The sequence below is a fragment of the Pseudophryne corroboree genome, chromosome 11, assembly GCF_028390025.1.
Source record: "Pseudophryne corroboree isolate aPseCor3 chromosome 11, aPseCor3.hap2, whole genome shotgun sequence".
Classification (NCBI taxonomy): Eukaryota; Metazoa; Chordata; class Amphibia; order Anura; family Myobatrachidae; genus Pseudophryne; species Pseudophryne corroboree.
This window is the reverse complement of record NC_086454.1, coordinates 43931025-43954882: the sequence shown is the minus strand read 5'-3', so window position 1 is coordinate 43954882 and position 23858 is coordinate 43931025. Positions and strand designations below refer to the sequence as shown.

Sequence of the window (23858 nt, the reverse complement as noted above, 5' to 3'; positions counted from 1 at the left end):
CGCTAAGCCGCCGCGTACTGGGAGTGAATCTTAGCATCTTAAAATTGCGAACGAAAGATTCTCAAAATTGCGATTACACACCTCTTAGCAGTTTCTGAGTAGCTTCAAACTTACTCGGCATCTGCGATCAGTTCAGTGCTTGTCGTTCCTGGTTTGACGTCACAAACACACCCAGCGTTCGCCCAGACACTCCTCCGTTTCTCCAGCCACTCCCGCGTTTTTCCCAGAAACGGTAGCGTTTTTTCATACACACCCATAAAACGGCCAGTTTCCGCCCAGAAACACCCACTTCCTGTCAATCACATTACGATCACCAGAACGAAGAAAAAACCGTGAGTAAAATTCCTAACTGCATAGCAAATTTACTTGGCGCAGTCGCAGTGCGAACATTGCGCATGCGCACTAAGCGGAAAATCGCTGCGATGCGAAGAAATTTACAGAGCGAACAACTCGGAATGACCCCCTATGTGCGTCTCCATCTTCCCATCGATATAACCGGGAAGACGGCGCCGACGACGACCACAGCACAGGTATACGGGGTGGTTTCTGGTTTAGCAGACCCAGGCCCCTCCAGCAGCCTGGGCCCGGATAATTTGTATCCAACCCCCCCTTCGGTGCCACTGCACAGGAAGATGGACTTCACTTGTCAGGAATCTGGCTGTGGTGCTTGGCAACACACCAACACAAGTTATCTATTCCTTATGATCACATCTCAGAAGCTTATTTACTATGCAATGAACAAATACAAATCTGCATTTGGAAAATGGTACCTCACTCTGGTGCATGAATATGCTATAATAATGCAGTCACTGTTTTGTTTTGTTTTTTAACATTTTTAGAAACTGATCTTTAATAATATATAGTCATACTTTCTTGCATCATTGCGCATTCATCCTCTACCCCTACATTATTTAGTGTAATAGGCAATTGTCTTCAGACTTATGATTCATTTATCTTTCATTTTCTATGTAGCATACACAGCAAATCTCCCTAAGAAACGTTGGAAAAACTCATTTATCCTGTGTGACGTTCCTAGCGGTTTTGCAGGACGCAGTCACCCCGTTACCCTGATGGTGAGACACTGTGGGACCATCTCACGCTCTCAGAGACGTTTGTTTACCTAAGATCAGCGCAGAATTCCAGCCGCATCAGCCCCGTTCTCAGGACATTCAATAATCTGTTATTCCCTCTGGGAATCGTGGGGATTATTCCCTATTGGATTTGTCTCAGATGAAATCACATCCTCTCTTACGTCATCTCACAGTCAGCTGGACATGCCGGTGTTAATAATTACCTAAATTAATATATAAACTAAACCTCAATTTGTGTAAATAATGGGAACTGGGATGCAATTTGTTTCAGATCTGCAAACAAAAATGTAATAAAAAACCAAGACATCCTGAGTAGATGCAAAATACAGTTTTTAAATGATCATTTCATTTATTGAAGGAAAAAAGTTACCCAACACCAACTGGCCCTGTGGGACTCCTTCAAGTAATGAACCACGCTGAGTTGATAATTGGGTATAATTATCATATGATGTCATAGTTCCAGTGACATAATCAGCTTTAGTCACACTCCAGTCCGATATGCAAGAAATTTACCTCTGGCACCCTACAACTTACATGTACTCAGCACATAGATACTAATAAGCAGGTACATGATGATCAAGATGTAAAGACCAGTTTACAATATCGTAGTATATCCTAAAGCAATATATGACATGTGAGGAAGCTGCTCTTCTGCAACTCTGAAATGTATATGGCAATGTGCGAGGTGGAACTCCACAGCTGTAGGCTGATCCCTTTAATTAGCTCCTTGGAACTCATATGTGGTATTTGGGGATAGAGGGCCGGCACTGTTGCTGTCACTGCCCCACAGCACCTGTATTTGGCTTACAGGGTGCCTAGAATACAGGGACGTAACTAGGGTGAAGTGACGTGCCACTGCCTTGGCACACACCGCAGCCTGGCAAGGGGCGCTGTATTGTGGCACTGGTCAATTTTCTGTTTTTGTCATTTTCACTTCGCTCTCTCCTCTTTGCCACATTCTCCTTTATTTAAGGAACACATTTCAAAATACTGTCATACCCGGGTTTTGAACTGACAATTACAAGTAGTTTCATATAGTTAGAATTTTTGCTTCCTATAGATAGGGTAGGATAGTTTATTGTCACTAAAAACATTAGAAAATGCAGAAGTGAAATGACAATACAGTGCACTTATGCTTCGATAGACAAATGAGAATTCAAACCTGCATGGAACCTATGCAGGAGCAAATACTGTAGCTCCGCGAGTTAGGTGACTGATTGCTACGTAAGAGGTGATGGGTTTGTGTCCTGTGTATGACAGTATTTTAAACTGCCTTAAATAAAGGAGGACGTGGTGTGACACTATATTTCCCCACAAGGCCACACTCTTTTTTCAGATGTCCCTATTTGAAAAATGGGGGGAACGACAATGCTCTTTCTGACCAGCGGCACCAAAAAGTCTAGTTATGGCTCTGCTGGAATGGCATCCTGCAGCCAGTAGCGCTGTTGCACCCGGACCATCCAAGGGAAACGTCCTTAGGAGACTGTGCTGTACTTCCTAGAGCCATTGACTGCGCCCCCTAAACGTGACCTCAAAAAAGTCACAGGTTTAAGGGATGGAGCCGGCACAGGGCGTACTGTCGCCCTATTATGACGCTGATAGGGCTTATACTTATCCAATGATGACACTAAATATAACCAATAACCAGGAGGGGGGAAATGGGGGGGGGGGGGGTCAGTTACAGAGAAACAGACTGGAAAACAGTATTCAAAATATATGTACCTTATTTCCTGCTTTAGAGCAGATTGGTTGAGGCCTCATACTTAGACACATTTTACTGGTATTCACCATTCACCGTTTGGAACATCTTGCAAACATATACTGTATCTCATCTGTGATTCCAGCATAAGAAGAAAGCTGTGGCCATCTTATTGGCCAAACATATTTCCTGTGGCCTATCCACTATATTCCGTGACCCTAATGGGATATATAGGGTCGCAGCGGCCGTAATATGCTAATGCATTGACCCCACCTCTGAATTGGGACCATAGAGTACTAGAAGGGGAATTAAACAACATCACTTACACTCTCGTCAACTTACAGTATACGCCTCTGACCAAAACCAGTCAGTTGCACCCTTGCATATGTACTGGTCCCAGCGTCTTAGTTCCTACCGACATTCTGAGTCAGTATAGGGTTGTTCAGAAATTCGATGGAGCCACCGATGTTTGTCCGCTGCTGCATCTTAAGATGCTGGGGGTGACGTCTCTGTACAATGGCCCTCATTCCGAGTTGTTCGCTCGCAAGCTGCTTTTAGCAGCTTTGCACACGCTAAGCCGCCGCCTACTGGGAGTGAATCTTAGCATAGTAAAATTGCGAACGAAAGATTCTCAAAATTGCGATTACACACCTCTTAGCAGTTTCTGAGTAGCTTCAAACTTACTCGGCATCTGCGATCAGTTCAGTGCTTGTCGTTCCTGGTTTGACGTCACAAACACACCCAGCGTTCGCCCAGACACTCCTCCATTTCTTCAGCCACTCCCGCGTTTTTCCCAGAAACTGTAGCGTTTTTTCGCACACACCCATAAAACGGCCTGTTTCCGCCCAGAAACACCCACTTCCTGTCAATCACATTACGATCACCAGAACGAAGAAAAAACCGTGAGTAAAATTCCTAACTGCATAGCAAATTTACTTGGCGCAGTCGCACTGCGGACATTGCGCATGTGCATTCGCGACTAATCGCTCCGTTGCGAAAAAAAATAACGAGCGAACAACTCGGAATGACCCCCAATAGACGGCGGCTGCGACAATTGCATATCTTCTCATATCCGCTGCATACAGCGACGCAGCACTGATGGGATTTGCTCCCACCTTTGGATCAGGCCCACAGAGAGGAGAGAAGCGACCAAAGGCGTTATAGGTGGACGTGAGTGTGAGTGTCATCTGAATTGTGTATGAAGCCGGTGTAGTGACTGGCAAAGAAGGAAGGATGATGCCTTCATTCACTCCCTGCTCCTCACCTCCTTCCCAGGCCTTTGGCAGGGAAGTGACATTTTTATATCACTAACCTGCCGACAATAATGCTGGGCAAACATTGGCCGATATATCGGCCGTCCAATTAAACGTATATACAGTATATTGCTGGTCCATCGGCCAGTGTGTACCTGCAATGTCTGTCGCTGCACTTACCACAGGTTCTATTCCACCTCTATGAGTGTTGTGGAAAAGTCCCTGTGGGTCGGCACTCAGTTTGCTGGCATTTTGAGCGTTCGGGATTCCGGCGTCAGCATGCCGTTAGGATCCCTAGCGCCGGTCACATAAACGCATCCCCTTTGTTTATATGTTTACCTTGTATGGCGCTGTATACACTCTGTGGCACGCAAGTAAAAGTTAATTATAATATGGATATAGAGTCTTGGCTATGTTACTTAGGTTGTAAATGTACACTATACCATCAGCAGAATGTTATGTAACCTTAGAGAATACTTTGAGAGACCACAATGGGACCAACATATGGCTGGGACCTAAGAACTGTTTTATATCTGCAGAGCCAAAGATTGCATTGCTCCTGTGTAGAAACAGACAAACAAGAGAGGGAGCACAAAGAAACAGGTACTGACGCCTCTTGTCTGCGGGATCCGGTCTGAAGATCGACAGTATCTAGGTCGACAATGTTTAGGTCGACCACTATAGGTCGTCAGTCACTAGGTCGACATGGATGGAAGGTCGACAGGGTTTCTAGGTCGACATGTGCTAGGTCGACAGGTCTAAAGGTCGACATGAGTTTTTCACATTTTTTTTTTTTTCTTGAATTTTTTCATACTTAATGATCCACGTGGACTACTGTCGATTTGATGAACCACACCCCTTCTCTGCCCTGGTCACTGCTTCCCATGCGCGAGTTCAAGATTTTGCACGTGCTGCACCCCTTCAGTGGAACGCACTCCCCCGCTCCATTAGACTCTCCCCGACCTTGCAAAACTTCAAACGGGCACTGAAAACCCACCTATTTATCAAAGCGTACCCCTCCAATGCATAACCTAGTCCTGACGCTGATCCTCCATCCCCCTGCCTCATGCCTTGAACATCTCTGCTTTGCTTACATCCTGCCATCAGGCTTCCTCCCGCTTGCTTGCAACTCATGTCATCTGTCTGTCGCCCCATCCCACTAGATTGTTAGCTCTTCAGAGCAGGGCCCTCTTTCCTCTTGTTGTCAAAGCCCTCTTCTCCTCACATTTCACTCGCAGCTCTCCCCTACTCAGCGACCATCTTACCCGCTTTTTCTCCTGCTGATAAAGGCTCATCTCTATCTATGGCCGCCAGCCCCAAGTAGGCTGATGATTACTCCCTCGCTACTTACATCTTAGCTGTAGTATGTATGAGAATTGTGCTGCTCTCTGTTACCTGTACTCTATTTCTGTTATTTATTTACTGTAATGCTAAGTTTTGTCTCCCTGTACTGTCCTTTCTACGGCGCTGCGAAACACTTGTGGCGCCCTATAAATAAAATGTAATAGTAATAATAATAATAATAATTATAATAATAATAATAATAAAATAGTAGTTTACATTTTTTATTTTTTTTTTATTTTAATAACCCATCAATAGGTACAAAACAAATGAGCATCAAAATATTAAAAAACATATTTAATATACAGAAACTTCAGACCACTGAAAAGACTGACATCAAAGTGTAAAAATAATGAACCGTCTATATAGCATACCGATTCCCAGAATTTAAAAAGGTTTTGTAACAATATTCAAATTAACAAATGGAACACACAGTTGTAAATGTCTTGGCAACTGTATCTGATGTAACTAAAAATAAATAAGTCAAGATCGTATGAAATGCTCATAATAATCCTTCTTTCTTAGGGATATAGAAAAACCACTGAGTAACATACACTGGGTTAAATTTACTAAGATTCGTATTTTCCCGTTTGAGGTCAAAGTTCAATCACGAATGACATCGAACATGTAAATATGCAACTTTTTGAATTGATTACGACTAATTTACTAAGTTGCCGTATTCTGCATTTTCGGGTTTTCCGATGTCGATGTCATTCGTTTTTTTTGGCAGTGTTTTACGTGAGTGACTTGTAAAACACTGCCGACTTTAATACAATTAATCTCGGCCGGATCTGAGAGATCCGTGCTGGGCTTCATTGTGCACCTTGTAAAAAAAAATAAAAATGCTTAAATGTAAAAAAAAAATTGCGTGGGGTCCCCCCTCCTAAGGCAAACCAGCCTCGGGCTCTTTGAGCCGATCCTGGTTGCAGAAATATGGGGAAACAATGGACAGGGGTTCCCCCATATTTAAACAACCAGCATCGGGCTCTGCGCCTGGTCCTGGTTCCAAAAATACGGGGAACAAAAAGAGTAGGGGTCCCCCGTATTTTTGAAACCAGCACCGGGCTCCACTAGCTGGACAGATAATGCCACAGCCGGGGGTCACTTTTATACAGTGCCTTGCGGCCGTGGCATCAAATATCCAACTAGTCACCCCTGGCCGGGGTACCCTGGGGGAGTGGGGACCCCTTCAATTAAGGGGTCCCCCCCAGCCACCCAAGGGCCAGGGGTGAAGCCCGAGGCTGTCCCCCCCCATCCAATGGGCTGCGGATGGGGGGCTGATAGCCTTTGTTCAAAGTGATTGATATTGTTTTTAGTAGCAGTACTACAAGGCCCAGCAAGCCTCCCCCGCAAGCTGGTACTTGGAGAACCACAAGTACCAGCATGCGGCGGAAAAATGGGCCCGCTGGTACCTGTAGTACTACTACTAAAAAAATACCCCAATAAAGACAACACACACACACCTTGAAAGTATAACTTTAATAACTTTAATACATCCATCCACACCTCCATATAATTTCTACCAAATTGCAGGCGTATTTGACCGATGGTGTATTGATTCGTGATTTTTTCCTAGGACTTCCAAAATATTACGAATGCCCTCATCACTGCCGTGATTTTTGCTTAGTAAATTACCGAGATGACACTTTGAAGAAAAAACGGCATCTCGGTCAAAATTGGGACCTTAGTAAATATACCCCACTGTATGATAGAATGAATATTCCCAATAATGTTTAGGTCAGATACTCCAGTCTCCCTCTCACAGAAGAAGTAATACAGTAGTATTGGTAGAACACTGAATGGAATTAAAATCTGCAGTACAGGTTTTCTGATTTACTCCAATTTAGTAGTCAATTAATCTCCCAAACATGCCCGAAAATCCAATGAGTGTACAGAGACAAAAATCTCTAAACAATGGAGAATAGATATATATCCCCAGGATTACAGCATTTATATATTCATAAGCACAAGCATGCACTTATAGCACTTTATCTGTGTAGTGGAAAATCACCTATTTGCTGGCCAACCATACTGTGGTGTGCGATATTAACTTGAGGCTGTCCCTGTTCCAGCCATGGTATGTAAAATCTCAAGTCCTGCTGTGTTTATGGTAGCGGCATTTGTGTCTCCTGTTGGGTGGCATCGGGCACATTCCCGCGCTCTAACCTAGCTGCGGGACATACTTAGTCCAATAATTAAATTAAAATCTGGGACTATCAGGACTTCAGCCGTGGTGTTGTTTGAGGGAGGTATTGTTTGAGGGAGTAAATTTCCAAAAATCTGCTTGAGTGACTGTTAGCCCCGCCCAGCTGCTAGTGTGCATGTGACCCGTGCACAACCTAGCCTACTGGACAGGTGCAACTTCATTGTTAGTGTCAGCAGGTTAGTGAGGTAAAAAAATGTCACTTCCCTGCCTTACAGTGGAGAATCAGGATGCTTGCTGCATAACCCACCAGCTGTTGCTAGGTGGCAATCCTAATCACTAGAACAAAGAAAGTTTGCAGGTCATAGATTCCTGCAAACTACTGTTGTGCCCACTAGAATGCCAGGTCTGTTTGTAACAAATAATCTCTCGCAGCCGTTTCATTTCCAACTCTCTAAACTTTCTACTTTCAAAATACCTCTGATAAAAAGTGCTGTGAGCACAGAAATGAGTTAGGGAAGTAGAACTGTGTCCCTGTACTGTGCTTTTCTGCTTGGTGGGCATTCCATCACACTGCCCCAGCAATAGTATTTATGCACAGTTATACTTTTTTTTCCCCCTGGGATCTTAAATTAGGATTGCGGAATAACTGGCCTGTAATACTGGAGGGACCATTGGCGTTTCTATAATGGGTGCACCCATTTTAATACTTACCATTCCGGAGTCCAGCGTCGGGCGCAGCAGTTGCGGCAGAAATCGCCGGCAAAATGGCCGCAGCGCATGCGCGGTAGCCAAATTGGTCTCTGGATCATGGCGGGCGCCATGTTTCCAGAGGCCCGCACATGTGCAGTAGACTCCGGCACAATGCATTGCCGGTGTCTACAGCGCCGTACAGAGGAGCGGGCCCACCTGGAGGTGCACACTGACCCCCTCCTCTGTAGAAACGCCCTTGGGAGGGAAACGCCCTTGTTTTTATCAACAATATCCTGTATAAGCTGTGAGCTTGTTTCAGCTCTGGAGGTGCATTGTGGAGTCTATACATAAATGCTAATACGGAGCATGCTCATTCAGTATTAACTTCATCATAATTATTTACAGCCCTGCAGTCCATTTAATATTTATGCCTGTGCTTAAAATTTTCCCTATCCCACTAGAAGCATCAATTCATTATTAATGCCATTGGCTTGGTATACCAGCTTGTTGATTTTATTGCGTATAATAAATTAGTTATATATATATATAGAATACTATTGATGAGAAAAAATTGTGATATTTCTGAGTTATGCTTTGTCGAAGAGTTTACAGCACAGACTTATCGCCATCATTACTGTAAGATTTTTACTTCTGTGCTACATACCAGGGCCATAACTAGAGGGTGGGGTGCCGCTAAGGGGGCATGCGCCCCGGGTGCAGGATTTGAGGGGGCGCCAAGGAGTTACAGATGAGCAGTGCTGTGCTGCTCCAGACAGCAGACAGGTCCCAGGGCAATGTATCTGACCCACCTGTCTGCCCCCAAAGCTGTGCGGGTGAGCTCCAGTACCTGGGATCTCTCCTATGTCGGCTACTGTCTTAAACTCTCTTCTTTGCCATGCAGTGCTGTGACTAGTGTGCAGTGCACCGTACAAGCTATAGAAGCGCACTGTGCTCCCAGTTAGCAGTATCAACCTATGCTTTGCCTCCCAGATGGGGGGATTTGGTGTAGCTTATAGGGGGGTGTAGTGCAGTGATGTAGTGTACCATATAGGGTATATAGTGTAGTAATGTATTGCAGTATATAGGGGCATGTAGTGCACTTATGTGGCGTAGCTTATAAGGGGATGTAGCGTAGTGATGTAGTGTAGCATATAGGGCATGTAGTGTAGTGATGTAGTCCAGCGTGTAGGGGATGTAGTATAGTGATGTAGTGCAGTGCATAGGGCATATAGTGTAGTGATGTAGTTCAGCATGTAGGGGATGTAGTATAGTGATGTAGTGCAGTGCATAGGGCATGTAGTGTAGTGATGTAGTTCAGCGTGTAGGGGATGTAGTATAGTGATGTAGTGCAGTGGATAGGGGAATTTAGTGCAGAGATGAAGTGTTATGATATATATAGGGACACACAGAGGAGCATGTAGTTGAACACGCTGGTGGGGCATGTGACGCATAGGGCATTTGAGGCACATAGGGGAATATTAGCCCTCATTCTGAGTTGTTCGCTCGCTAGCTGCTTTTAGCAGCTTTGCACACACTAAGCCGCCGCCTACTAGGAGTGAATCTTGGCTTTGCAGAATAGCGAACGAAAGATTTGCAAAATAGCGAATAGAATAGCGATCAGAAATTTCTTTGCAGTTTCCGAGTAGCTCGATACTTACTCTGCCACTGCGATCAGTTCAGTCAGTTTCGATCCTGGTTTGACGTCACAAACACACTTAGCGTTCGTCCAGGCACTCCTCCGTTTCTCCAGCCACTCCCGCGTTTTTCCCAGAAACGGCTGCGTTTTTCCGCACACTCCCATAAAACGGCCAGTTTCCGCCCAGAAACACCCACTTCCTGTCAATCACACTCCGATCACCAGAACGAAGAAATTTCTTCGTTAAGCCGTGAGTAAAATACCAAACTTCTTAGAAAATTTACTTGTGCGAACATTGCGCATGCGCAGTTTGCGGAAAATCGGTGCGATGCAAAGAAAAATAACAAGCGAACAACTCGGAATGAGGGTTTTTGTCCAGTAGTATCCCCTTTTTTTCAAAACGTTTGATAATCTGATTATTTTAGTCTGATAGGCAGGGCCGTCTTTTCGTATGGGCTCAATGGGCTCTTGCCCAAGGGCCCCAGGAGTTTAAGGGCCCTAGGCTGATAGCTGAGGGTCCACTCTTTCCAGGGGTACCAGATTTTTGAAAATCGGCCCTGGGGAACCGGAGATATCCAACTTGAAAGCAGTGGTCCCCATCCAAGCCTGTTAATTGCTCTTCCCAGCCAGATATCTCAGGTTCTGTCTGACTTAGAGTTTTTCTGAGTATATACTCCAAAAGCTGCGACTCTCCCCTTTTGGTGGACATTGGCAGCTTGTCTCTGCTATGCCCAGAACCAGAGATATCAGCATTCAAGCAGCTGGTCCCTGCTCCAGCTCCACACGCCTAATATGCAGTTTTAGATTTTCGTTGGTGGATTGCTCTGGCTCCTGAACTCTGACCCCCAAGTCCCCAGAACCTTCTGAAAGGTGGGACTCTCTAGATTTTTATCGGTTTAAAGCTAAGAAATATATTTACAGAAACTTGAGATATCTGCAGTCAAGCAAGCTGCCCTCCCACTGGAAAATGATAAATATTAAACCCACTCCACTCTCCACCCCTCCCCTACGTATTAAACTCCCCCTACCACACTGGAAGTCATGTACCAGGGCTTCTTCATTCAGCCCAATGCCCCTTTCTACAGTTTAGTCCCATCTGTGCAGTAAAGGAGTAATTAGCAGAAATTACTGTGCCAGGTTCTACATGCTGAGCGGAAGATAGAACACCCCCTACCATCCGCAGGACATCAAAGCTGACGCTGATAGCACACCCCACCCCTACCGCTGGAGGATGGGTAGGGGGCCCAGTGCATTGCTGTGCCCAGGGGTCTACACTGCTGTTAAGACGGCCCTGCTGATAGGGATTGTTTGTTTGTTTTTTTGTGTTTTTTTTTTGTGTGTGTGTGGGGGGGGGGGGGTTGTGTGTGTGTGTGTGTGTGTGTGTGTGTGTGTGTGTGTGTGTGTGTGTGTGTGTGTGTGTGTGTGTGTGTGCAAATTACTGCCTTGCCCTGGGTGACGAAAATCCTAGTTTCAGCCCTGTACATACAGATTTCAATTTTGTTTGGTTAACACTGCACCAGGGGTAATTGATGTTCTCTGAACCTCTTGGCCCTCATGGACTTCACTGTCCTCTACTCTCTTATTTGAAAGGTCGGGGTTGCATCTTCTTAGTCATGGGCTACATCTTCCGTGTCCAACCCCCAGGAGCCCTCACTGCTTCTCCAACTTTGAGATTCACTCAATATGCCTTTTCCACTCAATTCATCTTCATCTAGCAGTCATCTACAGTCCCTTGAAGACATGCACACGAGCGAAGCTGCGGGCAAATGCTAGTATTTTCAGATTTTGCTAATATACGGGCTGTGAACGAGGCAAAACCTATGGGAAATTTACTGCATACCTAATGAGGATTGGTTTTTAATTCATAATAATAATAATAATAATTATAATTATAATTATTATTATTAATAAAAAAAATCCCCTATTTCAGAATACTTTTCCTCTTTTTTTGCTCTTGAATTGTGTTTCCTTGCTGTGAGGTGCACCATCCTGATAGTAACGTATAACAGCACACACAGGTTGTGATAGGAAGTAGCAAAATAATAGTGGACGTGATAACATTAGATGTTATCTCAGTGTGTTAGATAGAGATGTACTAAGCAGTGAAAAGCGTGGAGAAGTGAGCCAGTGGAGAAGTTGCCCATGGCAACCAATCAGCATTGACGTAACATTTATAATTTGCATACTATAAACATATACAGAGCAGCCAGCAAAGTACTTTTCCTCTTAGCCGGCTACCACATGGAGACCATTGTTATGGAGCTGGAGACTACACTTCTAGTCCACAGTTACTGCCTTCCATGGTCTGTATTGACCACGTTGGCTGCAATACTGACTAATCCCACCACGCCCTTCCATCACAAGACATATTTGTTACATGATATATGTTCAGCTATGGAAGTTATAAATCACGGGCAACCCAATGGATTGTTTCTATACTCATTAGTAATGCTGCTGTGGCCCTTGGAAGTAGTGCTATGCAAGAGCCGGATATCAGACTAATGTCTACTGAAGCCTGCCCTACACTCGCCAAGTGGGAGATCCAAAACCGGGATTGTGCTGAGATTGCAGACATAATCACAGTCACAATAGGCCAAGTGAAGTCCTTATTGTCTGGATGTCTGCAGGGACCCGAGGTAACAATAGTCACTTTTGGAGATGGAGCAATATACGCGGAACGTGTGACGTTTTAATATCTCTTATGACATATCCTGAATGTATAAATGGGGGGCATACATAATATTACGCACGATGGATCGAGCTGATAGCGATACAAGCCAGAAAGTTTTACAGTGCATTGAGATCTTTGCACGGTCCTTTCCGAAAAGTGGGTAAAAAGTTCAGGAATGGCTTTAGGCAGACACTTCTACTCATGATAAAGGAAATAGGACATCAGACATTGGTTCCCATCATCCTGGAAAGTTGAAACCGTAGTGATCAATTGAGAAAAAAGAAAGGTGCACTGAAAAAACTCACTGTTCATCTCTGGTACCTAAATGAAGAGCTTATTGCCTGTGCATTCTTTGATAAACAGGTTGATATTACTGCCCCACTATCCGGAGGGCTGGTCAGATCTGCTTCTGCTTTGGATAGCATTGACCTTAAAAGGCGTTTTTAGCCAGGGCCAAATAAGTGCATCTTGTGTCCCAGCGAAGGTGGGGAAAGCACTGGATGAGGCAGACCACTGCAGCTCATGCCATTTCCAGGTTAGAGCCTGGAGCTGATAGCAATACAAGTCAGAAAGTTTTACAGTGCATTGAGATCTTCGCATGGTCCTTCTGAAAAGAGGCTAAGAAGTTCAGGAATACCTGTATGCAGACACTTCTGCTCATGATAAAGGAAATAGGACATCATACAGTGGTTCCGGTTATCCTTTAACCCTTGGTGACCGTTGTTCAATTGCGCAAAGAGAAAACTTGGCACAAGTATAATGAGATCTTCAGCCACATCACAGGGCATCTGTGCAATCAAGACCGAGACATCCAACTACAGGCAACTAGACTGTTTGGGGAGCAGAGATGCAGAGTGTTTCCATATAGTCCCATCACCAGGCTAGTGATAGAACATTGCTATTCACTAATGTTAAAGCTGCAGAGGCCTAACCTGGAAATGGCATCAGCTGCAGTGGTCTGCCTCACCCAGTACGTTCCCCACCTGGGCTGCAAGACCATCGTCCTGGAAGAGGGCACTGACAGGCGGGATGTACTAAAGCAAAAATGCGGTAAAACCCCCGAAAACGGGGGTTTTACCGCATTTTCATATTTACTAAGACCCTACCGCAGCGTTTTCAGCGTCCAGGGTTTCGCCATCTCTGGATGGCGAAACCCTATAGAAGCCTATGGGCTTCTTTTCGCCGACCGCCGCAACCCGCCGACACCGTCGACCCCCGCCGCAGACGCCGACCCCCCTTCCCCCTGGCTTACCTTCCTCCAGGCTGCCCTGGACCCGGAAGGTAGTGTCCTCCTCCCCCTAGCAACGCAGCCGGACGTCCTTCCGGCTGCAGGGGGGAGGAGGAGGTGCCGGGGGCAGCCTGCTGCTGCTTCCCGGCATCTAGCCAGTGTGGGGACCCCGGGGAGGTGACGGAGACCCCCCGCAGACCACCTAACAGGTATCGCGGGGGGCCTCCGTCACCGCATCGCGATGTTGATCGCATATGTTAGTACATATGCGATCAACATCGCTGCGGTAACCGGCGAGGGGCGGCGATGTATGTTAATACATCCCGCCCTGGGACACAAGATGCACTAGTGCCAGTTATTTGGCCCTAGCTACAAAACGCCTTTTATGGCAAATGCTATCCAAAGCAGCAGATCTGACCAGCCCTGCGGATACTGGGGCAGTTGTGAGGCATACTGAAGCTCTCAGAGACGTCATATCCTACGATGAGCTCACGCCAACTTACTTCCGTGACATATGGAAACATCTACAGAGGGCAATGGTCTCCTATGATCCAGATACATGAGAGGCTGCAACACTAGCAAAGCAATCACTAGGCAAGAATTGGCGTTGCCTGGGTACAGTAACTGACCGCAGAGGTGGTAAAGTGGCAGGCATGCTAAAGAGAAAGGTAAAGGAGGGCATATTAGCAAGTGGGCCGTCAACAAGCTGACATGGAGAAGAACAGCAGCTGTATCAGGCTTCTAATTGGTGCAGTACCTCACTCCCATCATCTACCCATTTATACCCATAACCCAGACAGAAATTTAACAGAGGGAGCCTGTTCTGGACCTTCCACTGGATGGATTTGGATGGATTTAATGACCTGAAATAACTGACTGATATAACCATAAAATGAAGGAAAGGGTAAAGCACCATACAGACGTAAGTGGTGCCCTAATAACAAACCCAGGTTTTATAAGTGCTAATTTATGATATCAGTCATATCTGCCATAGATAACCATATAAAGTGAAATGTGTACAAAAGAAGCCGTATCTCCCAACAATTTCAGTTGGGGAATCAGAACAAATTTGTGTGATCCACAGCTTTGTGTGACGGTGACATGGAAACACCTCTCCGTTTTGTTTCAGTGCCACCGACACACTGGCCGTCCTCCAACACTCTTCCAAATTAAAGCAATGCCACTCTCGCCAGTGGCTGGTACACCCAATCACTGGAGCTATGTAGGTATTGGGTGTGATAGCAAATGCTGGCGGTCTGGATACCAGTGGTCACATGGTCGACCGCAGCATCCCGACTTTTAGAATGCCGACAGGGGATGGGGAAATTCATATAGCCCTCCTCTGCCCATTACCCTAACCCGCCTGGGGTGGTGGCTAGGGCTAAGATAGTGGGGGTGGTGGCTACATCTAATCACAGGAGCTGGCAGCTTGGGCTAAGACCAAGGGCGTAGCTGCAGGCACTGCAGCTGCTATGGGGCCCAGAGCTGAGAGAGGCCCACCTTCCCTGTCACAGTTACATGTGTTATATACAGGGCATAGCTACCATAGGTGCAGTGAGTGCAGCTGCTATGGGGCCCAGAGCTGAGAGGGACCACCTTCCCTGTCACTGTTACATGTGTTATATACAAGGTGTAGCTACCATAGGTGCAGGGAGTGCAGCTGCTATGGGGCCCAGAGCTGAGAGGGGCCACCTTCCCTGTCACAGTTACATGTGTTATATACAGGGCATAGCTACCATAGGTGCAGGGAGTGCAGCTGCTATGGGGCCCAGAGCTGAGAGGAGCCACCTTCCCTGTCACAGTTACATGTATTATATACAAGGGTTTAGATACCATAGGTGCAGTGAGTGCAGCTGCTATGGGGCCCAGAGCTGAGAGGGGCCCACCTTCCCTGTCACAGTTACATGTGTTATATACAAGGTGTAGCTACCATAGGTGCAGGGAGTGCAGCTGCTATGGGGCCCAGAGCTGAGAGGGGCCACCTTCCCTGTCAAAGTTACATGCGTTATATATTTTTTTTTACCATTGGGTGGTACATAGGGGTCCTTTCAAACTTCTTCCTTGGGGCCTGCAATTTATCTAGGTATGCCCCTGGACCTGCTCATTGTAGTGTGGTATAAAATGAACTGGAGGGCATTTTAATGTTATATAATATGAACCGGGGCTCTGTAATGAGGCACAATATGAACGGGGAGCACTATATATCATAATGTGAATTGGGGGTACTGTGCGGCATAATGTGTACTGGCAGCTCTGTAATGTGACATAGGGTGAACTTATGCAGTACAGTGATTCATAAAAGAAACTAGGGCACTACTATGGGGCATAACATTAAATAAGGTTCCTCTATGGTTTAAAAAAATGAACTAGGGCACTATTATAGGGCGTGAAATTAACAACTGCTGCAGAGAAGTGTCTCTTTAGAAGCATTGGGACGGGGGCCCCTTCAAAATGTTGCTATGGGGCCTACAAAGTTCTGGCTATGCTCCTGGCTGAAACTAGAGGGTGGCGGCTACAGCTAATCCCCCCTCTAGTGCCTAACCCTCCCCCACTCCCCCAGGGCCCTATCCATAACCGGCACCCAAATACTTACCTTCAGGATGTCGCCGGTTAGGGTTCTGGTGCCGGGATTTCCGAGTGGTGTCGGGATTCCGGCGTCGGTCACCTGACCACTGACATCCTGACCGTCGGGTTGCTGATCACATCCCGTAGTATCATCAAAGGTAACCCACACCACAAAATATCAGCATCAATGGAAATCTCATTTCTGTAGACCTCTAAAGGTGAGCCACTATTAGAGAGAGTCTCTAAATCTTCTCTTTCCATTCACATTAAGGAGAAGTGAAACAAAGCATTCAGTAGATGGGACATGTTCCTGACAAAGCTACATAACATATATGGCTCTCTGCTGGATAGGCGTGGAAGTATGTAAACATTTTTCCATGTTTTGTGGTCCTGCCCTAATGTAGAAGTTTACTGGGATAGGATAGCAGATTTGCCAGGTAAAGTGACCAATAACCACATCTTAAGGGCTCACGGTCCTTTCGCCGATGTCTCCTGATATAGGATCTGGATAGACATGCTGATAATAAGCTGGCAATCAATATTATTTTGACAGACAGATGTTGAATAGCATCCTATTGGAAGCACATCGGCTATCAACACAATACGGCACAATAGCAACTAATGAAAACCTATTACAATGAGAGACACAAGTTTTTCCCAATCATGGCGCCTTTTTTAAGATTCCAATCACTCCTCCTCCCAAAACGACTCCACTCAGTAACCGTCAGACCTTCTACTCCAACTGTTACATACAAGTATTGCCAGTAATACACCTGGCCTTATCAATCAGCCGGGCAATATTTAATGACTACTGATAGTAGCATCCTCCACTCAGGTCGGAGAAAGGTCATCCCAGGTACAAAGGGAGTGTGGCCATGTGTTGTGCGAGGGAAGCAGTGTCAGAAAGTTCTGCGCACCGATGATGGAGATGTGATATAGGAGATATCTGCTGCAATCCCCCATTTTCGAATTGCAAAAGCAGTAGCTAACATAGAAATCTATGGGGCTGCTTTCTTCCTGGATTTACCAAGCTCCGGAAGACATTAGGCGATGTGTACCCAGCACAATATCACATCATTACCCACTTTCCTGGGGGGCTGGGAGCACCAAATACGTAGAGAAGAAGACTCTTGTGTGGCCGCACTCTTGTTTACTTGATGATGAAAGAAGTGAGTATGAGAAGGTAAAAAAAATACCTTTTTTAATTTCCACATAATATTAGTTTTGTATCCTACGGCTAAAGAACAGACTCAACATGAATAAAACAACATGAATAAAACAGTTGGCTAAAAATTAGGTTGTGTTCTGGTTTGTCTATATCGATTATAGATTGGTAGAAAGATGTAGCCACCAACAGTACTACATCTGTATCTTACCACACCAGTACAAGTAAAACTTGTATTAATGAGACCTAAATTGGTCTTACAGTTTTTAGTAATGATGAGACCTCATACTGCTGATTCTCACTGTCCTTATTAATACATTACTAGATGTTCACCTTTGGGAGTCTCTGCATTGGTTATCCTCCTTTCATCAGTGTTTACTTATCACTTACGCCGTGCTGTAATGAGTGTATAGATAGAACAAGATTGTCAGTTCAGTAAGAAGGAAGGAGTAGTGGTGATCCTGCTGTTAATGTTGTGTCAGAATGGATAATTCCTGTCGTGCTACTACACTTGGTATTCCCTGGAGGTCACCCTTCCAGGTACTGACCTAGCCCACCACCGTTTAGCCTCCAAGATTGGACGAGATTGAGCACGTGCGGTGAGGTATGGTAGTAGAAAATTGACATATATTTCTGACTCACTAATGAGAGTGCACTTTATTTAGAAGAGTTTGTTCAAGAGGAGTAACAGTAAGAATACAGCTCACAGAAAATATAGGTTGAGGCTCTGCTGTCCGTGTTAGGCATAGGGTCTGTTTGATTCTCTGGATCGCGGATGAGAGTCCACTTAATAAGTGGAGATTGAGAATGAAGGTTGATATATCAGTACAAGTGTTAAACTGTATCAATAAACATCACTGTTCATTACTTTCAAACTGATCAAATTTAAGCACACCAGCTCAGAGATAGTAGTGTGTATAATGTCCAACATCAATACGTTAGTACTGGAAAGTCCAAGGCATCAAGCTACATTCATGTGTTATGCACTATTGTATATCCAGAGTGCATATATATTATCCGTGAATGTAAAATTAAGAGCGAAAGTCATCCTACCAACCAAAGTCTGAGCCCTGGTAATGTCAGAATCAACTGACATTCAGGTGGAAGCAGGTGGTATCGAAGGTCTACTCCCAAACAGTGTGCAAGGTCTTAAATTTAATACTATTGTCGTTGTGTCCCAGAAAGAACATGAGAGAGATAAATCTGAGTTTTCGGAGACACCAATGATATCATAATTATTAATCCTTTAAATTCAATGTATTAGGTATTGATTATGCAGTTGTGATCGGATGATAATGCTAAAGCTGTTTTCTCCTAATCTGATAATGGGCACAACCAAAGATTTTACACAGCAAAGAATGTTACACATCAAATAATGTCATATAGGATCTCAGGAAGGACCCCTCGATATCGTGTCATGGATACATGGATTCAAAGTGCAATAATTGTGTGCATATCAATGGTAGGACAGAAAGATGATAATATTAGCTACTGCTCAGATCCCTGAGTACAGCAGATAACCTGTAGCTCAGTGAGGGTACTTCGGTTTTAGATGTCCGTTCATAGAAAAAAAAACAGTTCTGATTGCATATATCAGATAATACCAAATAATACACTGTGCATAGATTAAACACTTGCAAACACAGAGATAATGAGGATATTAATATCTACCAGTTCACAGAGAACTGCATATGGCAGGAATATATTCTTCCTACAAGGCATAGGTAATGCATTTTAAGTACATAATGCTTCAACATGTGCTAAGAGACAAATTAGAAAGATTATACCGGTTGCTGCCCAGGTCCCTGGACAAGCCAAACTAGCCTGAGGTTCAGTGTGGGTGCTCCGATGTCAGAGGTCCATCAATGGGGAAAGCGCGTTTCACCTATATTTCCGGGCTTGTTCACTTCCAATTGTGTTCAAAGGGAGTGTGGCCATGTGTTGTGGGACGGAAGCAGCGTCAAAAAGTTTTGCGCACCGATGACGGAGATGTGATATAGGAGATATCTGCTGCAATCCCCCATTTCTGAATTGCAAATGCAGTAGCTAACATAGAAATCTATGGGGGCTGCTTTCTTCCTGGATTTACCAAGCTCCAGAAGACATTAGGCGATGTGTACCCAGCACAATATCACATCATTACCCACTTTCCTGGGGGGCTGGGAGCACCACCTGATTTTTGGCAATTTTCAACTTATTGCCATAAATAGCAGTGTTAAAATAGTATAAATATCGGGTCAAAAATCGAATAATAAATGGGCCTTAGAAACGAAAATATTATTTATAAAATAAAAAAAGGGTAAGTATATGGCCACAGAGACGCAGGATAATTGGGGGAGTGATTGGGTGAGCATGGAACATGGGTGTGAGTGACGATTCTTCCTTTTAGGGTGTTCAGGAGTGTGAGATAACCTAGGGGGTCGTTCCGAGTTGATCGCTAGCTGCCGTTGTTCGCTGCATAGCGATCAGTGTAAAAACCAGCTAATCTGCGCATGCATATGCACCGCAATGCACACGCGTGACGTACGGGTACAAAGAGCTTTGTGGTTTTGCACAGGTTCTAGCGACATTTTCATTCGCACTGGTGGCCGCAAGAAGATTAACAGGAAAGGGGGCGTTTCTGGGTGTCAGTGCTTAGAAAAATGCAGGCGTGCCAGGGAAAACGCAGTTGTGGCTGGGCGAACGCTGGGCGGGTGTGTGATGTCAAAAGCCGTCCCTCCAACGTTAGAATCAACGCACACGAAGAGTAAGTCCAGGGCTGGTCTTGTTTTGCACAAAATGATTTTGCAGGCGCTCTGCTGCACAAGTGTTCGCACTTCTGCAACGCGAAAATACACTCCCCGGTGGGCGGCGGCAATGCGTTTGCACGGCTGCTAAAAACTGCTAGCGAGCGATCAACTCGGAATGACCCCCCATAAACAAAGATAATATTTTTACAATGACAATTATTTGTTAGTGCAGTCTACACTCAAGAAAGAGCTGCACATCTGTGGTGACATGTAGCAGAACCACAGACTATAGCAGTTCCAGCACACAGATTCTGTTCCAGTACCAAGAATCTTTTCACACAGTCACAGCTTCAGGATATGTTTCAAATAATATATATATTTCCCTTAGATTGTAAGCTCTTGTCACCAGAAACCCCTCAGTACACGTACAGTTAAGATTCCAATATTAAATATATTATGTTATACTGTAATAAACTAAATATGTCCTGATTTCTAATCACAGACTGAGTCAGATCTCTGTGTCCTGACTAATTAAGATAACTGACATAAACCTCTCAGACGCTTGGCTAAAACTATGAGGATAAACAGCCGCTAATGTGACGTGGATGCTGCAGCCACAGAACTCACGTCAACAGAGATGTTGCTGACTCACAGACCTATATATGATATACATATGTAACATGTATTGTATACAGTATATGTATATCATGGTCATCCTGTGTATAATCACATTTGTATATATGTACGACATGCACATCCTGTGTATGTGTGTATATGTGTGTCATGCACATCCTGTATATGATCACACGTGTGTATAATTTCTATGTCATGCACATCCTGTGTATGTATGATCACGTGTGTTTAAATGTAGATCATGCACAGCCTCTGTATAATCAGGTGTATATACTGTATGTATATTGCTATATAGCTATAGCAATATACATATATACACGTGATCATAACTCCCGTGGGTGCAGCTGTTATGGGGCCTGAGCTGCTTCCAGGGACCACTGCTCCCCCTGCACCCAGTCATGGGCTGCCTGCCTCCAAGGCTTGCCACTCCCCTTTCAGCCCCGCCTACAGGGAGAACGGCCACCACAGATAGCACCCCCGCAGGCTGCAGCCATGTGGAGGATGCAGACATACCCTCCAACATTTTACACATAAAAATCGGTACAAATCATGAAAGGGGCATGGCCACAGACAAAGGGGGTGTAGCCACGGGTACAAGGGGGCGTGGTCATAACCTTTTCCTATACTTTCAATCATAGGCGTGCCCCCTCCAACCCCCCCCCCCCCCCCCCTGTCGTTTCTGACTTCTTCTTTTTTCAAAAGCAGAACAGCAGCAGCACTACTGCTATTTCCGTCAGATTTCATAAAAGAGCCGGCAGGCACTAGGACCCGCCGCGGCTCTAACAGCAAGTCTGTGTGGTATCCAATGGGGAGGCTGGAGCTGCAGCTCCAGCCTCCCCCTGCTCACACCAGCCAGCCAGAGTCCAGCCCAGGCGCGGGCTACAAATGCCAGCATTGCGTAAGACTGTTACTTATGATGGCGCAGAAGGCTTCATTAGCCCTCACTGCACCACACAGTTTCCCAGCACTTCCTCCTCCACTTCCTTTACCACCATGCTAGGTGCAGTCACACTCAGCCTCAGCTTTGAGAAGGCGGCCCGTGTGATTGTGACAGGGCTGTCCTGCAGATGTCTTATGTTGCTTGTTGGAGATGCAGCTGGCTGCATCTGCTAATCAAAGATGGGCAGTTTGTGTCCTGCAGTCTGAGTGTCAGTGCAGTGCCCAAAACAAGGTATGCTGCACCTGCCACCACCAACTAAACACTATAATAATTATATTGTGCTGAGGTGCCTTCCAGGCTCCCATAACTAATGGAACAGGTGACCAACATTTCAAGGCCCAATCAGCCTTTTCATCAGGGTGAAACATTGGCAATAAACCAGGATGCGCTCCTACAGCCAATCATTACCTGATGGCGTATTCTGTGAGGCCACGCCCCCTGTGATACCACACCCCTTATCTGGGAGCACATGTGCCTTAGCTGCATGTAAATATAACTATTACCGTTCCCCTATCATGGTGCCCCCCCTTTCATTTTCTTCTGGATCCGCCCCTGCTTTCAATGGAAGTTTGGAGAGCCAGAAATCGGTACAGACCATAAAAAAAGGTACTGTACCTGCCAAAAAGGTGCAGCTGGTGGGTATGTGCAGAGGGGGGTTCGGGGGCCCTACCTGAGATAAGGGTAGGTTGCAGGGGAGGGATGGTTAGGGTTAGACTGCTGGGAGTGGGGGGGGGGGGAGGGTGTCGGTGTCGGTGTGGGTGTGGGAGAAGTGGGTTAGGGGTAAGGTTAAAATATTTGCTGGGATCCGTCAGGATTTTGTATGTCGGGTGCCGCTATTAGCATCCTGACCATCAGGATTGTCACTGCCAGGATTTCATGCCCAACTCCCAGAAACGTTGTTATCTTTCTATACTGTAGAAATGAGTAACTTTAATGTCTCTCACTTACAGCATAACTTAGGGGTGGGCAACAGGTGGCCCGCGGGCCGGATGCGGCCCGCGGACCGATCCTGCCTGGCCCGCTGTGCCCCACCAGAGTGCAATGACAAGAGGCCCGACAGGCCGCTTGTCATTGCACTGCTCTCAGACGCGGCGCCGCTGAGGAAATCCCGGTCACGTCACAGGGTCAGCTGACCGGGATTTCCTCTATCATGCGCTGGGCGTCACGGGGGGCGGCGCTGGGCGTCACGGGGGGCGGCGCTGGGCGGGCACTGCAGTGGGGACTCGGAGCAGAAGCGACCAGTGGGGAGAAGAAACGGCGGCCAGCGGGGAGAAGAAGCGGCGGCCAGCGGGGAGAAGAAGCGGCGGCCAGCGGGGAGAAGCTGCGGCGGCAGCAGCAGCAGCAGTGCGGATCATCAGACAGCGGGGATCGTCTGCCACTGACAAATAGGTAAACCCCCTGTCCTGGATAAAGCTAAAGCTGCCATATAAGTTCAGGGGAGGGGAGTTAAAAACGGTTATATGGGTTTAGGGGAGGGGGAGGGTAAGGACTGCTATATAGGTTTAGGGGAGGGTGGGGAAAGGGGGGTAGGGACTGTCTGCCGTAATGTGTAAAAACGGGGGCCCTGTCTGCCGTAATGTGTAAAAACGGGGGCGCTGTCTGCCGTAATGTATAAAAACGGGGGCGCTGTCTGCCGTAATGTATAAAAACGGGGGTGCTGTCTGCCGTAATGTGTAAAAACGGGGGGTGCTGTCTGCCGTAATGTGTAAAAACGGGGGCGCTGTCTGCCGTAATGTATAAAAACGGGGGCGATGTCTGCCGTAATGTGTAAAAAAGGGATGCTGTCTGCCGTAATGTGTAAAAACGGGGGCGCTTGCTGCCGTAATGTGTAAAAACGGGGGTGCTGTCTGCCGTAATGTGTAAAAACGGGGGCACTGTCTGCCGTAATGTATAAAAACGGGGACGCTGTCTGCCGTAATGTATAAAAGCGGGGGCGCTGTCTGCCGTAATGTATAAAAGCGGGGGCGCTGTCTGCCGTAATGTATAAAAGCGGGGGCGCTGTCTGCCGTAATTATAAAAATGGGGGTGCTGTCTGTCGTAATCTGTAAAAAGGGGACGCTGTCTGTCGTAA

At 46.0% G+C, this 23858-nt stretch overlaps 1 pseudogene; it reads right to left on the bottom strand.

Moving 5' to 3' along the window:
- Window positions 1-17984: 17984 nt before the first annotated feature.
- On the bottom strand, window positions 17985-18103 carry LOC134971158 (5S ribosomal RNA; annotated as a pseudogene).
- Between the last annotated feature and the right edge of the window lie 5755 nt (window positions 18104-23858).